The sequence below is a fragment of the Pinus tabuliformis genome, chromosome 9, assembly GCF_031772625.1.
Source record: "Pinus tabuliformis cultivar Carrire ecotype Pingquan chromosome 9, CPIR1, whole genome shotgun sequence".
NCBI lineage: Eukaryota > Viridiplantae > Streptophyta > Pinopsida > Pinales > Pinaceae > Pinus > Pinus tabuliformis.
The window spans coordinates 1,057,007,947-1,057,020,428 of NC_142307.1; the positions used below are offsets into that span (position 1 = coordinate 1,057,007,947).

A 12,482-nucleotide genomic window follows, 5' to 3' on the forward strand; every position below is an offset into this window, starting at 1 on the left:
ATGACTAAGGCTTTGAAGGCTGAAGTAATATATTCACGATGGCTATTTACCAGAAATTGGTTCATTTTTTATTTTAAAATGAGCTTAAACACTGGGGGAAACACTTGCTCATTGCTTATGTTTATTTTTTAATGAGCTTGATGTCTGCATTAAAACTGCTTGATTAATCCAGTCATATAATAAGGATGTCTCATCTAAGATGCCATTTTTAAGAAGCTTGCACCTTACAAAGCTTTGCTTCGCATCCTTTCTTTATGCAAGTTAGGAAACGACCAATCCTATGAGTTTAAAGGGTTAGAGGACCTACAAATTTAAAAAATAAATGGTCGCTCTTCGCTTGCATGTCAAAAGGTTTGCATGCCCCCAGGTATAGTGAAATAGAGTTTTGAGGTTACCCCTCAATTTACAGACAAAACATTTGTTTTATCGGGAAAGGCCTACCTTTTTCAGGTTACCAAAGATTGTTCTATCTGTACTTCAAACAAAACACTTCTTCAGCGATGTCTACCAAAATAGACAAAGGTGAGTGGTGCAAACACCTCCACTCACATAACTTTAATGATGGAATATTTTTATAGCCTAATCCAATTTTCCTAAATGGGCGGGTGTGTCAGACTAGTCATATATCCTCCGCGGAAACCTACACTATACCCAAGGTTTTTCTGCCAAAGCAGACCAGGGTGCATGCCCCTAGGTTTTAGTCATGCCCTCTGAATCACTCACGCTCATCAGGACGACGGACTGGGGATTGATGAGACATTCCTTGTGTGAAAAGACCATTCAGGGTTGGTATATGACTATTTGCTATGTGTGAACTGGGGAATGAAAGCTGGTCTACGAGCTTGACCACTCTTCCTTCGTGCAGAAAACACATTACTCTAAAGAGTGAGGAGACAATGGCTCCTATGCAATAAATATAATCTCATCCAAGGATTAGATTATAATCGAGGGGTCCTTGGACTACCATTACGTTCATGTGAACCATTTTCCTTCTCAATGTTATCAGCACATCGGGAAGGATCCCTAACGGTCGATTGGTTCCTTTGTCAAAGCCTGTTAGATTTCTCATCTCGGGAAAAAGCGATGGTGAACCAAGCGATTTCCAAGTAGTTGAGGAAAGGATACCCACAGAAGCCCCCTCATCTATGATGGTACTAGCCATAACCATTCTATATAATTGAGTGATGATTCGGAATGGTACACTAGCCGGTAAACGAGGTCTGCCTAGTAGATTCCAGTCAAAGGAAACAACCAGGTTGCTCGGAGGTGGGACCGAATAGACGGCCAGGTACAACTCTGAAAAACTTCCTTCCTGTGGTAAAGGAAAAGGTAGACTACCCCCATGTTCATCGGAGTCTGTGCTTACGAAGAGAATTTGAACGGTGTCATTCTTGTTTTCTTTGGTGACTGTATCATCTAAAGATGGACCTTCTAAAGGCAAGACCGGGTCAACTGCCGCCTCGACCTTTTGACTTTTGTCTGGTATGGATTCAGATGGTTTATCTTCAATGATAGACGCTTCGGCCAACCACAAGGGCGTGTCAGCCGGATTTTCAACTAGTGATGGACTCGGCAAGAGTTTCTTGTATCCAGAAGGAAGCCGTAACGGTGAAACCAGATAGTCATCCAAAACTCTTTTAGCTTTGTCTAAGAAGGGACAACGGTGGACGGCGTGATCGCCTTCACACAATTTACAAGGAAATTTATATTTTCCCTTTTGTCCAGGGGCTTCACTTTCAATAGTTGACGGTGTATGCTCAACATGATCATCAGAGGCTGATGACACCGGATTGTGCAAATGAGGAGACCAGTCCCTTAAGATCTGAGGGATGCAAGGACAATCTCGATGATAGTGGTCTCCTTTGCAAATGACACATGGCGATTTAGGCCTGGTTGGTGCAATGTGTGGATTTTTGCTAGACGATGCTTGGTTACCCCTTTTCGCCTTTGGCTCCCTCTTCTTCTTCTCTTTCTTCTTCTTCTCTTTCTTCTTCTCAGTTACTTGATTTTGGGCTTTACCAGCTTCATCAAGTGAAGAGGAAGGAGGAGAGGAAGAATTGGACGAAGTAGAGGGTTGGGGGGTAACTCTAATATCGTTTAGTTTCTGACTTAACTGTTCAAGAATCATGGTATTCTGAATGACAGAAGTCGAGAAGAGCCATACAGGCAAGGCGATTGTCAATCCTGGAAGAGACAATGTGGCCATATGGGGTGCACCAACATCTCCCCAAGAGGAGAAGGGACTAGGATTTCCTCCAAGGGGAACTCCTTGGTTGGTGGACTCCATTTTTCTCAACTTAAGATCAACGTAGGAAAGGTGATGATTATTCCGTTTAAAATAAATTTTAGATGCTTTGACACAACTTGTTTTTCAATTTTTAAGAGTTGAGAAAAAACAAAAGATGACTCTGGTCGCCTTCGATTTTTAATGAGCCTGAAGTGATAAGTTCTTAGATGGACCTTCTCCATTAAGGAGTTCGAAAAGCAATGAAAGGGACTGCTCTGGAAATCTAGATAGAGGGATTACAAAACCAAGTGCAAAACTGCAGAATACTTTTTATGGTATGACAGTCAATCTTCCTGAATGTTGAGTTCAGTGTACTGCGATCGATAGGGTGGCAGACACAGCTTCCTATGGATAAAGGATAAAGCCTATTGTGGTCTCCCAAAATATACTCGAAGGTACGTGGGAGCACAAGTCCATACTGGCACTTATCATCTCAAAGTGGAGGAATCACCCAACCAACAGTGAAAACAACAGTTACCAGGATTTACGACGCCGGAATACGTCTCTAGCCTAGACTTCTAGATGTTGTGTGTTAGGTTCCAAAGCATTTTTAGATTCATTAAATTTATTTTATGGTTGATCTTGCTTAATAAATTTTCTTTTCAGGTTCATCGCGTGATGTATATGTACAATTCCTAAAATGCAATCTAAGATGATAAACAGTCGTTTAATCTTCTTTCTACAATGAAAATCCTAGCTACTAAGGAAAGAGAGATGGCGTTCTTTCAAAAAAGAGCACAGAGCACACACTATATGCACTGTCCTAAATCAAGCCAACAAATAGTCTATATGCAAATGCACATGCATGTATTTGTTTTCAGCCTTCTTAATGTATGAATGATAAAAAGAAAGCTAAGCGCAAATCTGAATTATTTTCCAAAGCGACAATTACTAACAAGTTTCTTGTCAAAACAAAATGAGGACAATGACGACACTTTGTTATTTGGAATTGAAAACTTGCTTTCGACACTTGGAAAACTACTAACTCAAATCAAATACAAGAGTAACAGTGTAATCGACTATCAAGAACAATTGATTCTCTTCTATGACTGAAAATGATACTTGCAACACTTTCAAATCAAGAAACGACAGTACAATTACGCTACTTCTTTGTAAATGAGAACTGAAAATGACTCAAAAATACATAAAAACATTTACATTTCTTTGCACAATGGAGGCAGAATAACAGCAAGGAAATGGTTTCAAACAAAGGTGTACTGACTACAGGCAGCAAAACTCCTGAATAGAGCTAAAAAGAGTGAACACAGAAACCAAAAATTAGGAACAAGGCCTTGTCTCATCAGCGCACCTGCAACACAGTGAAACTAAAATGCAATGCACTTACTACACTCGGGAAGTGCAATGCATTTGAAGTTCACAGAATAGACAGTGCGCTGGACCAGGGATGAGACATTGATTGGGTTTTGGGTCACAGTTTGTAGTTCAGTTCAGGGATTTAGGCCGAGCAAGTGGTAATCAGTAAATCAATCAGAGGGGTAGATCTAAGGAGGTTACTAGAGCCACCAGGAGGGAAATTAGAGAGCTTTTAAATCAATTGTTTAATTCATAAAAAAAAACTGGAGATTGAGTGAAGCAGCGTTGATCTACTTTGCACTTGCATAGAAAATTCAGTTCGAAGGCTAGCTGGCTTGAATTCAGGCTCCGTCTGTAAGTTTATAAAGTAAACAAATGTAAATGAAAAAACAACCTACTCGCTCCCCAGCGGAGTCGCCATTTTGTTATCGGGAAAACTAGTGTCTATACAGAGCTGCTAGTCCCACTAAGGCTGGTAGCTACCTTAGAAACAAACACACTAAAAACTACTTTCGTTTTCCTTTATGAGAAATAGATAAGAGAAAAATAAGGAGACCAACCTCTATCTTGCGCTTGGTTCCTTGCTTGATTCCTCTCTCTTCTGGTAGGTCTTTGCCACTCGCTTCCTTGTCTACCCAGCTTCAAGGAGTACTTGTAGAATCAAAGCAGCATAACGCTATCCAAGAACATATATCTATTATCATAAACAATATAGGATTAGATGTACATTGACCACACAAACTCATAAATCATCAATCATACAAGAATGTGGAGGAAAAATTGAATAGCTTTATTGATAATAAAGAAAGAGCAAAGAGGATTACAACCAATTGTTCTAACCCAGCATCATCCTCTCAGCAACAAAGCCCTTCTTCACCTCATGAAAAGCTTAGATCACCCAACACTATGATATTTCACCAAGAAATCGGCAGCACTTCCTTACAAGATACAAAATTCCAGCCTCTGGATCTCTAGGATGAGGGATCCATATATAGATGTCTGCAAGGGAGGTGAGTCAGCTTTTGAGATTTGATTAGTGTCTTCTCTCTGATAGTTCTTGATTCCACTCGGAGATTGATGATCTCTTACTCATCCCTGGTCGAATTCAGAGAGGCAAGTGTCACAGGAGAGGTTTCTGGAAGATTCCATGCTCCTCCACCTTGTGGATTGACCCTGCCATTTGTCCCTTCTCGCCCATCGCACCCCATAGAAGGGTTTTTTGACATGCATCACACCTACTGTGTGTATTTAGGTGGGATGCAATGCACTTTGCCTATGGAGCAGGTGAAATGGTCCAGTTTTGACCAGTTCTTAGTAGTTTTTCATGGAGAACTTCTGGGAGATGCTGTAATCAGTTGACCTTGTTTTTTTAGTGGGAGATTTTCATCTTCTTTCAATCCCCACTTGGTAGCACATGAGTGGTAATGTTGGCCATGCTCGTCCCTGTCCCTCTTGCCCATCCGAATCATATAAATGTTAAAAGTTTGCTTGGCGCTGATTTGCGCCTTCGTTTCTGTGGTCCCAGATGGAAGCCCCAAAACTCCATCATGCCTATGTCACTATCGTGCCCCTCGGTTGTTGTGAATAGAAAATTTTGATTGGGCTATGCAGCCATGTGAGGCTCCATTGAAATTCGTTTCTCGTTATATTGTTCACCTCCTCCCTATTTGGTGGGGAGAGTTTTTCTTTCTGTGTGAAATGTGGTTTGGTAATTGAGTTGTGTTTTCGAGTTTACCTGAACGATGTTCTTGGGTCATTTGTAGGGTGGCCAATTTTCATCTTCTCTCCATACCCACTTGGTAGCACATGAACGATAATGTTGGCCATGCTTGTCCCGGGAGGCATATGTGAACAATTCCCCTTCTTCTCTAAGTTCTCAGAGTTGTATGGGTTGTTGTGGTGTGGCTCCCTGTGATGGCTAGCCTCTTCATTGTTCGGCTATTTATGGTGCCAGTTTCTTGTGCTTGTACTCTTTCTATGTTGGCATTGTCGGTTGAGATGCATACATTTAAGAGGAACATGGAAGGGTTTTGGTTGTAAACCACCTACCCTCCCTCTTGCTTGCTTTTTCTGTTGGGTGATGTGAGGCGCTGTTCTCCTTATTGTAAAGTTAAGGGTTGGCATTCCTTTCAAAGTGCACATCGTCCGTGGTTGCATTGGCTTTAAGGTTTTGATAGATGTGTTGGCCCATATGTTTGATCGAGTGGTCAGCTTTTTCCTTGCATCTTGCATGGTTGGCAGGATTTTGCGGTTGGAAATGTTAAGTCACAACGTTTATGGGCATTTGTTGTTTCAATTATGTATGCGCTCATGGTCAAATGGGGAGGAGGCTTGATACGTTGATTGTGGGGGCTATATGGAAGAAGGATTTTGAGGTGGAACGCTTCAACCTCACTCCTTTACGTGGAGGTGGTTGTAGGTGAAAATTATTAATTGTCCAGTTGGTAAAGCTGTGGATAATCTCCTAGGTTTCCTGTACGTAAGGTGCATGGGGTGTGAGCTGCCGGATCCCTCATCCTATTTGGATATGTTCTTGTATTGTGTAGCGAGCCTCTTGATTTTCATTTATTTCCTTCCTTTGCCTTCGCATCATGGTTGCCATAGGCGGTCAAGTGATCAAAGTCCACTGTTGCTGCTGTCCGGGTGGACTCCTAGGTGGCCTTAGTGCATGGCGGGGAGGGTCGGGGGGCATTTATAAGAGAGGTTGTGGGCTCAGGTTGTCTTGTTTTATTTCCTTCCATTTCCTTTGCATTGAGGCTACTGCAGGCGATCATGTGATCGAGGTCCATCGTTGCTGCCGTCCGGGTGGACTCCTAGTTGGCTTCTGTGCGAGGAGGGGAGGGTTGGGGGGCATTTGTTGTTCCAATTGTGTATGTGCTCATGGTACAATGGGGAGGAGGCTTTCTACGTCGATGGTGGGGGCTATGTGGAAGAAGGATTTCAAGGTGGAATTCTTTGACCTCCCTCCTTTGCGTGGAGGTGGCCGTAGGGGAAAATTATTCATTGTCCGGTTGGTAAAGCTATGGGAAATCTCCTAGGTTGCCTGTACGTAGGGTGCATGGGGTGCAGAGCTGCCCGATCCCTCCTCCTATTTGGATATGTTCTTGTATTGTGTAGCGAGCATCTTGATTTGTATTTATTTCCTTCCTTTGCCTTTGCATTGTGGTTGCCGCAGGCGGTCAAGTGATCGAGGTCCACCGTTGTTGCTATCTTAGTGGACTCCTAGGTGGCCTCAGTGCGCAACGGAGAGGGTCAGGGGGCATTTTGAAGAGAGGTTGTGGGATTGGTTGGTCTTGTTTTATTTCCTTCCATTTCCTTTGCATTGAGGCTGCCACAGGCGATCATCCGATCGAGGTCCATCGTTGCTGCTGTTCGGGTGGACTCCTAGGTGTCCTCTGTGTGGGGAGGGGAGGGTTGGGGGGCATTTCTAAGGGAGTTTTCCGGCTTGTTTTGTCTTGTATTATTTCCTTCCCTTGCCTTTGTGTTGAGGCTACTGTAGGCGATCATCCGATCGAGGTCCACTGTCGCTGCTTTCTGGGTGGACTTCTAGGTGGCATCGGTGTGGGGTAGGGAGGTTTGTATGGCCTCTATGTGATAGGATTTTTGGTCGTTTGTCCTTTTTTATTTCCTTACTTTTCCTTTGCATCGAGGCTACCACAGGCAATCAGGAGATCGAGGTCCATCATTGGTGTTGTTCGAGTGGATTCCTAGGTGGCCTCGGTGTGGGGCAGGGAGGGTTGGGGCTCATTTATAATATAGAGGTTGTGTGGTTAGTCGTTCTCCATTTATTTCATTTGTATCGAGGCTACCACAGGTGATTGGGAGATCGAGGTCCATTGTTGTTGTTGTCCGAGTGGACTCCTAGGTGGCCTCGGTGCGGGGTGTGGAGGATTTTGGAGGCATTTCTAAGGGAGTGGGTGAGTGATCGCTCGTTTTCTTGTTGGTTGGGGCGTGGTTGCAAACTCCGGAGTGGCCTTGGTGTGTTGTGGCTCGGCAGGTCTACCCATTTGTTCGCCATGTCCTTGGCATGTTGCGTGTGCTTCCTTCTTGGGATTCAAGAGGAGCAAGGCATAAAAGTTTTACATGATATTTTGACATCTCTTTGACTTGATGGGTGTTCAGGTTGGCTCTTGGTAAGAGAGTGCCTAGAATGCCCTTTGAAGTGGGAGGGTTCTACTTGGTTGATCTTGCCAGTAGTCATATGCTTGTCTCAAAGATTAAGCCATGCATGTCTAAGTATGAACTAATTCAGACTGTGAAACTGCGGATGGCTCATTAAATCAGTTATAGTTTTTTTTTATGATACCATACTACTTGGATAACCATAGTAATTCTAGAGCTAATATGTGCACCAAGTCTCGACTCTTTGGAAGGGATACATTTTTTAAAATAAAAGGCCGACCCAGACTTGCCCGCTTCTCTGGTGAATCATGATAACTTGACGGATCGCACAGCCCTTGTGCTAGCGATGGTTCATTCAAATTTCTGCCCTATCAACTTTCGATGGTAGGATAGAGGCCTACCATGGTGGTGACGTGTGACAGAGAATTAGGGTTTGATTCCAGAGAGGCAGCCTGAGAAATGTCTACCACATCCAAAGAAGGCAGCAGGCGCGAAAATTACCCAATCCTGACATGGGGAGGTAGTGACAATAAATAACATATATGGGCTCATCGAGTCTGGTAATTGGAATGAGTACAATCTAAATACCTTAATGAGGATCCATTGGAGGGCAAGTCTGGTGCCAGCAGCCATGGTAATTCCAGCTCCAATAGTGTATATTTAAGTTGTTACAGTTAAAAAGCTCGTAGTTGGATCTTTGGTCATAAGGGCGGTCCACCAACTCGGTGTGCACCTGCCCTTCTGTCCCTTTTGTTGGCGGCATGTTCCTAGCCTTAATTGGCTAGGTCATGGCTCCGAAGTTGTTACTTTGAAAAAATTAGAGTGCTCAAAGCAAGCTTATGCTCTAAATACATTAGCATGGAATAACGTGATAGGAGTCTGGTCCTATTGTGTTGGCCTTCGGGACCAGAGTAACGATTAATAGGGACTGTCGGCAACATTCGTGATGATTAATAGGGACTGTCGGCAACATTTGTATTTCATTGTCAGAGGTAAAATTCTTTCATTTATGAAAGACGAACCACTGCAAAATCATTTTCCAAGGATGTTTTCATTAACCAAGAATGAAAGTTCGGGGCTCGAAGATGATCAGATACATCCTAGTCTCAACCATAAATGATGTCGACCAAGGATCGACAGATGTTGCTCTAAGGACTCCGCCAGCACCTTCTGAGAAATAAGAGTGTTTGGGTTTCTGGGGGAGTATGGTAGCAAGGCTGAAACTTAAAGGAATTGATGGAAGGGCACCACCAGGAGTGGAGCCTGCGGCTTAATTTGATTCAACAAGGGGAAACTTACCAGGTCCAGACATAGTAAGGATTGATAGATTGAGAGCTCTTTCTCAATTCTATGGGTGGTGCATGGCCATTCTTAGTTGGTGGAGTGATTTGTCTGGTTAATTTCGATAACAAACGAGACCTCAGCCTGCTAACTAGCTATGCAGAGGTTCCCCTTCGTAGCCATCTTCTTAGAGGGACTATGGTCGTTTATGCCATGGAAGTTTGAGGCAATAATAGGTTTGTGATGCCCTTAGATGTTCTAGGCCACATGTGCACTACACTGATGTAGCCAACGAGTTTTTATTCCTAGTTCAAGAGGATCGGGAAATCTTCTGAAATTGCATCGTGATGGGGATAGACCATTGCAATTATTGGTATTCAACGAGGAATTCCTAGTAAGTGCGTGTCATCAACTCGTGTTGACTACATCCCTACCCTTTGTACACACTGCCCGTTTCTCCTACCAATTGAATGATCGAGTGAAGTTTTCAGATTACGTCGATGATGGTGGTTCGTCGCCGTCAACATCGTGAGAAGTTCATTGAACCTTATCATTTCGAGGAAGGAGAAGTCATAACAAGGTTACCATAGGTGAACCTGGGGTAGGATCATTGATTGCAGGGGTTTTCTTTTTTGGTTCAGGTTTGTTGGGTTTCGATTGCAATGTGGGACTGTGTGGTGTGTCTCTAGGGGAGTTGGTTTGGTGTTTGGCGGGAACATTGTTGGTTGCTTGTCTTGTGGTAACACTTTTTTTTTTCATGTGTGTGCCTGCAAGCCATGCTTGTGCTTGTCCCATCCATATTTTGTTTTTCTTTCCCCCAGTGTGTTTCTGTAGGGGGTTCGGAAGCTTATTTCTTGGGAGCCCTTCCAACGATCTCTTTGGTTGGGCATGGTTGTTGTAGTTGAGGTGCTTGGGAAATACGATGGATAAATTTAGACTAATTCGTAGCGGTGGTGCTTTGTATTTTATTCATTGGAAGGCATGGTCCAAGGGTGTAGGCTTCCATTGTTGGTTCTCTCGAAAAGGTGGCAGTGGTTGATGTGTTGCTTGGGTGAGCTTTTTTTACTGGTGGTTGGGTCGAGGGAGTGGTTGCTCATGGGCCTCGTAGCTCAAACCTTCCATGAGTGGAAATTGTTAGGGTGGGGTTAGTATGGGATGGATGAAGGGCAGTTATACCTATTGGGTTGGCCACCCTAGTCCTCCCGACCATTCCTAGACATGCCCTTGCGAAAGGGTTGGGTGTCTAGGTAATGGAAAACCCCTCCCTCGGTTTGAGCTCCATCGAGATCGCAATTTTCCCCGCCGATGGGAATGAGGGTGGCAATCTTATCTCGTGCCTTTGCCGTCGAGGTAATTCCTCGTCTTCTCATGAGCCACTCCCCTTCTAAGGGAAAAAGAAGTAGCGGGTTGTGTCTTTGTTCCTCCCTTTGAATTGTGGGTTTTTTGTGGGACTTGGTAATTTCTTTGTTTCGTGGTGTGCGCTTTGCGGACATCCCTCTCTTTAGTGGCCTTGCACAATTGTTGTATTTGTTGCCCCTTGGCTTTCTCCAGCATTGAGTGTCACCCCTGTGATAGATCCTCTTTAGAGTTTGATTCTTGACCCCCATTGACTTTCTCACTAGAAAGGTTGTTGGGTGTTTTGTACACGAAGGGGTGCAATAGCGGGGTGGGTTTGTTATTAGTAGTCTATTTGTCATTTGAAGCCTTGTGCTAGGTTGGGGGGTTGTTTACCTCTTAGTAACGTGCTCCAGACACTGGTCTCATCACGACCCTTGTCTTTTCTAGTGGTCAAGTTTAGGTTGTGATTTATTTTCTTGGTTGTTTGATTGTTGTTTGTTATGTTGTAAGCTAGAAAGGTTGTTGTGTTGTAATGTATGTGGGAGGGTGTGAAGAGGTGGGATGATTTTTTATTGTGTGCCTTGTTTGATTTCTTTTTGGTTAGCAGACATCTACTTGGCGTGCTGTTGAGCTTCTCTCTTTTCTTGGGATCTTTGCTTCTTCAGTGTTGTTTTCTTCCCTTATTCCTTTTTCCCCTAGCTTTATGGAAAGAGGTGGGATTGTTATGGATTGATGTTTGGGAAGGATAGTGCGAGTTCCCAGGGCGGCCACCCTAGTCCTTCTCGATCGTCGTCCCTTGCAGTTCCCCACTTTTTGTGAAGGCATCGGATTTTGGAATCTTGTTCTCTGTTTGAGCCTCCCCTTGTGAGCCAGTAGCCACATTTGATGTCTCTTTCTTTCATGTTGTTTTCTTCCCTTCTTGCTTTTGGCCGCTAACTTTATAGAGAAAAGGTGGGATTGTCCTGGATTGGTGTTCAGGAAGGACGAAAAGAAGTTTGAATTTCATGGATGGCCACCCTATTCCTTCTCGATCATCGTCCCCTGCAGTTCCCCCATTTTTGCGAAGGCACGGGGTTGGGGAAGCTTTTTCTCTGTTTGAGCCTCCCCTTTTGAGCTGGTAGACACATTTGATATCTCTCTTTCTTTCGTGTTGTTTTCTTCCCTTCTTCCTTTTGGCCCCTACCTTTATGGAGAAAAGGTGGGATTGCTTAGATTGGTGTTTGGAAAGAACGAAAATCAGTGTGAGTTCTCGGGGTGGCCACCCTAGTCCTTTTCAATCATCGTCCCCTGCAGGTCCCCCTTTTTTGTGAAGACACAGGGTTGGGGAAGCTTGTTCTCTTCTTGAAGCCTCCCCTTGTGAGCTGGTAGCCATGGTTGATATCCCTTTCTTTCATGTTGTTTTCTTCCCTTCTTCCTTCTGGCCCCTAGCTTTATGGAGAAAATGTGGGATTGTTATGGATTAGTGTTCGGGAAGGACAAAATGCAGTGCGAGCTCCCGGGGTGGCCACCCTAGTCCTTCTCGATCATCGTCCCCTTCAATTCCCCCCTTTTTGTGAAGGCATGAGGCTTGGGAGGCTTGTGCTTTGTTTGAGCCTCCCCTTGTGAGCCGGTAGCCACATTTGATCTCTATTTCTTTCACCTTGTTTTCTTCGGTTCTTCCTTTCGGTCCCTAGCTTTACGAGGAACAGGGTGAATTGTTGTGGACTAGTGTTCGGGAAGGATTAAAAGTAGTGCAAGCTCTTGGGGTGCCCACCCTAGTCCTTCTCAATTGTTGTTCCATGCATTCCCCCCCTTTTTGCAAGGGCATGGGGCTCAGGAAGATTGTTCTCTATTTGAGCCTCCTCTTGTGAGGGGGGTAGACACCTTGTTTCTCTTTATTTCATGCTTTTTTCTTCCTTTACTCCTTTTGGCCTTTAGCCTTACATTTGTTGTGGGGGGGTGCCCCTATTCAGTGTTGTGGCAGATTTTCTGGTAATACGTGGAAACGACTCTCGGCAATGGATATCTCGGCTCTTGTTACGATGAAGAATGTAGAAAAATGAAATACTTAGTGTGAATTGCATAATCCCATGAATCATCGAGTTTTTGAATTCAATTCGTGCTCAAGGCCTCGGTCGAGGGCATGTCTATCTGGGCATCA

At 44.1% G+C, this 12,482-nt stretch overlaps 1 non-coding gene and 1 pseudogene across 1 annotated transcript; both read left to right on the plus strand.

The window, feature by feature from the left end:
• The first annotated feature begins 7,775 nt into the window (after positions 1 to 7,775).
• LOC149152342 (18S ribosomal RNA) lies at positions 7,776 to 9,617 on the plus strand (annotated as a pseudogene).
• Positions 9,618 to 12,328: 2,711 nt separating this feature from the next.
• On the plus strand, positions 12,329 to 12,482 carry LOC149152343 (5.8S ribosomal RNA). Its single transcript, XR_016263987.1, has one exon. It is a non-coding gene; the product is annotated as a 5.8S ribosomal RNA (ribosomal RNA).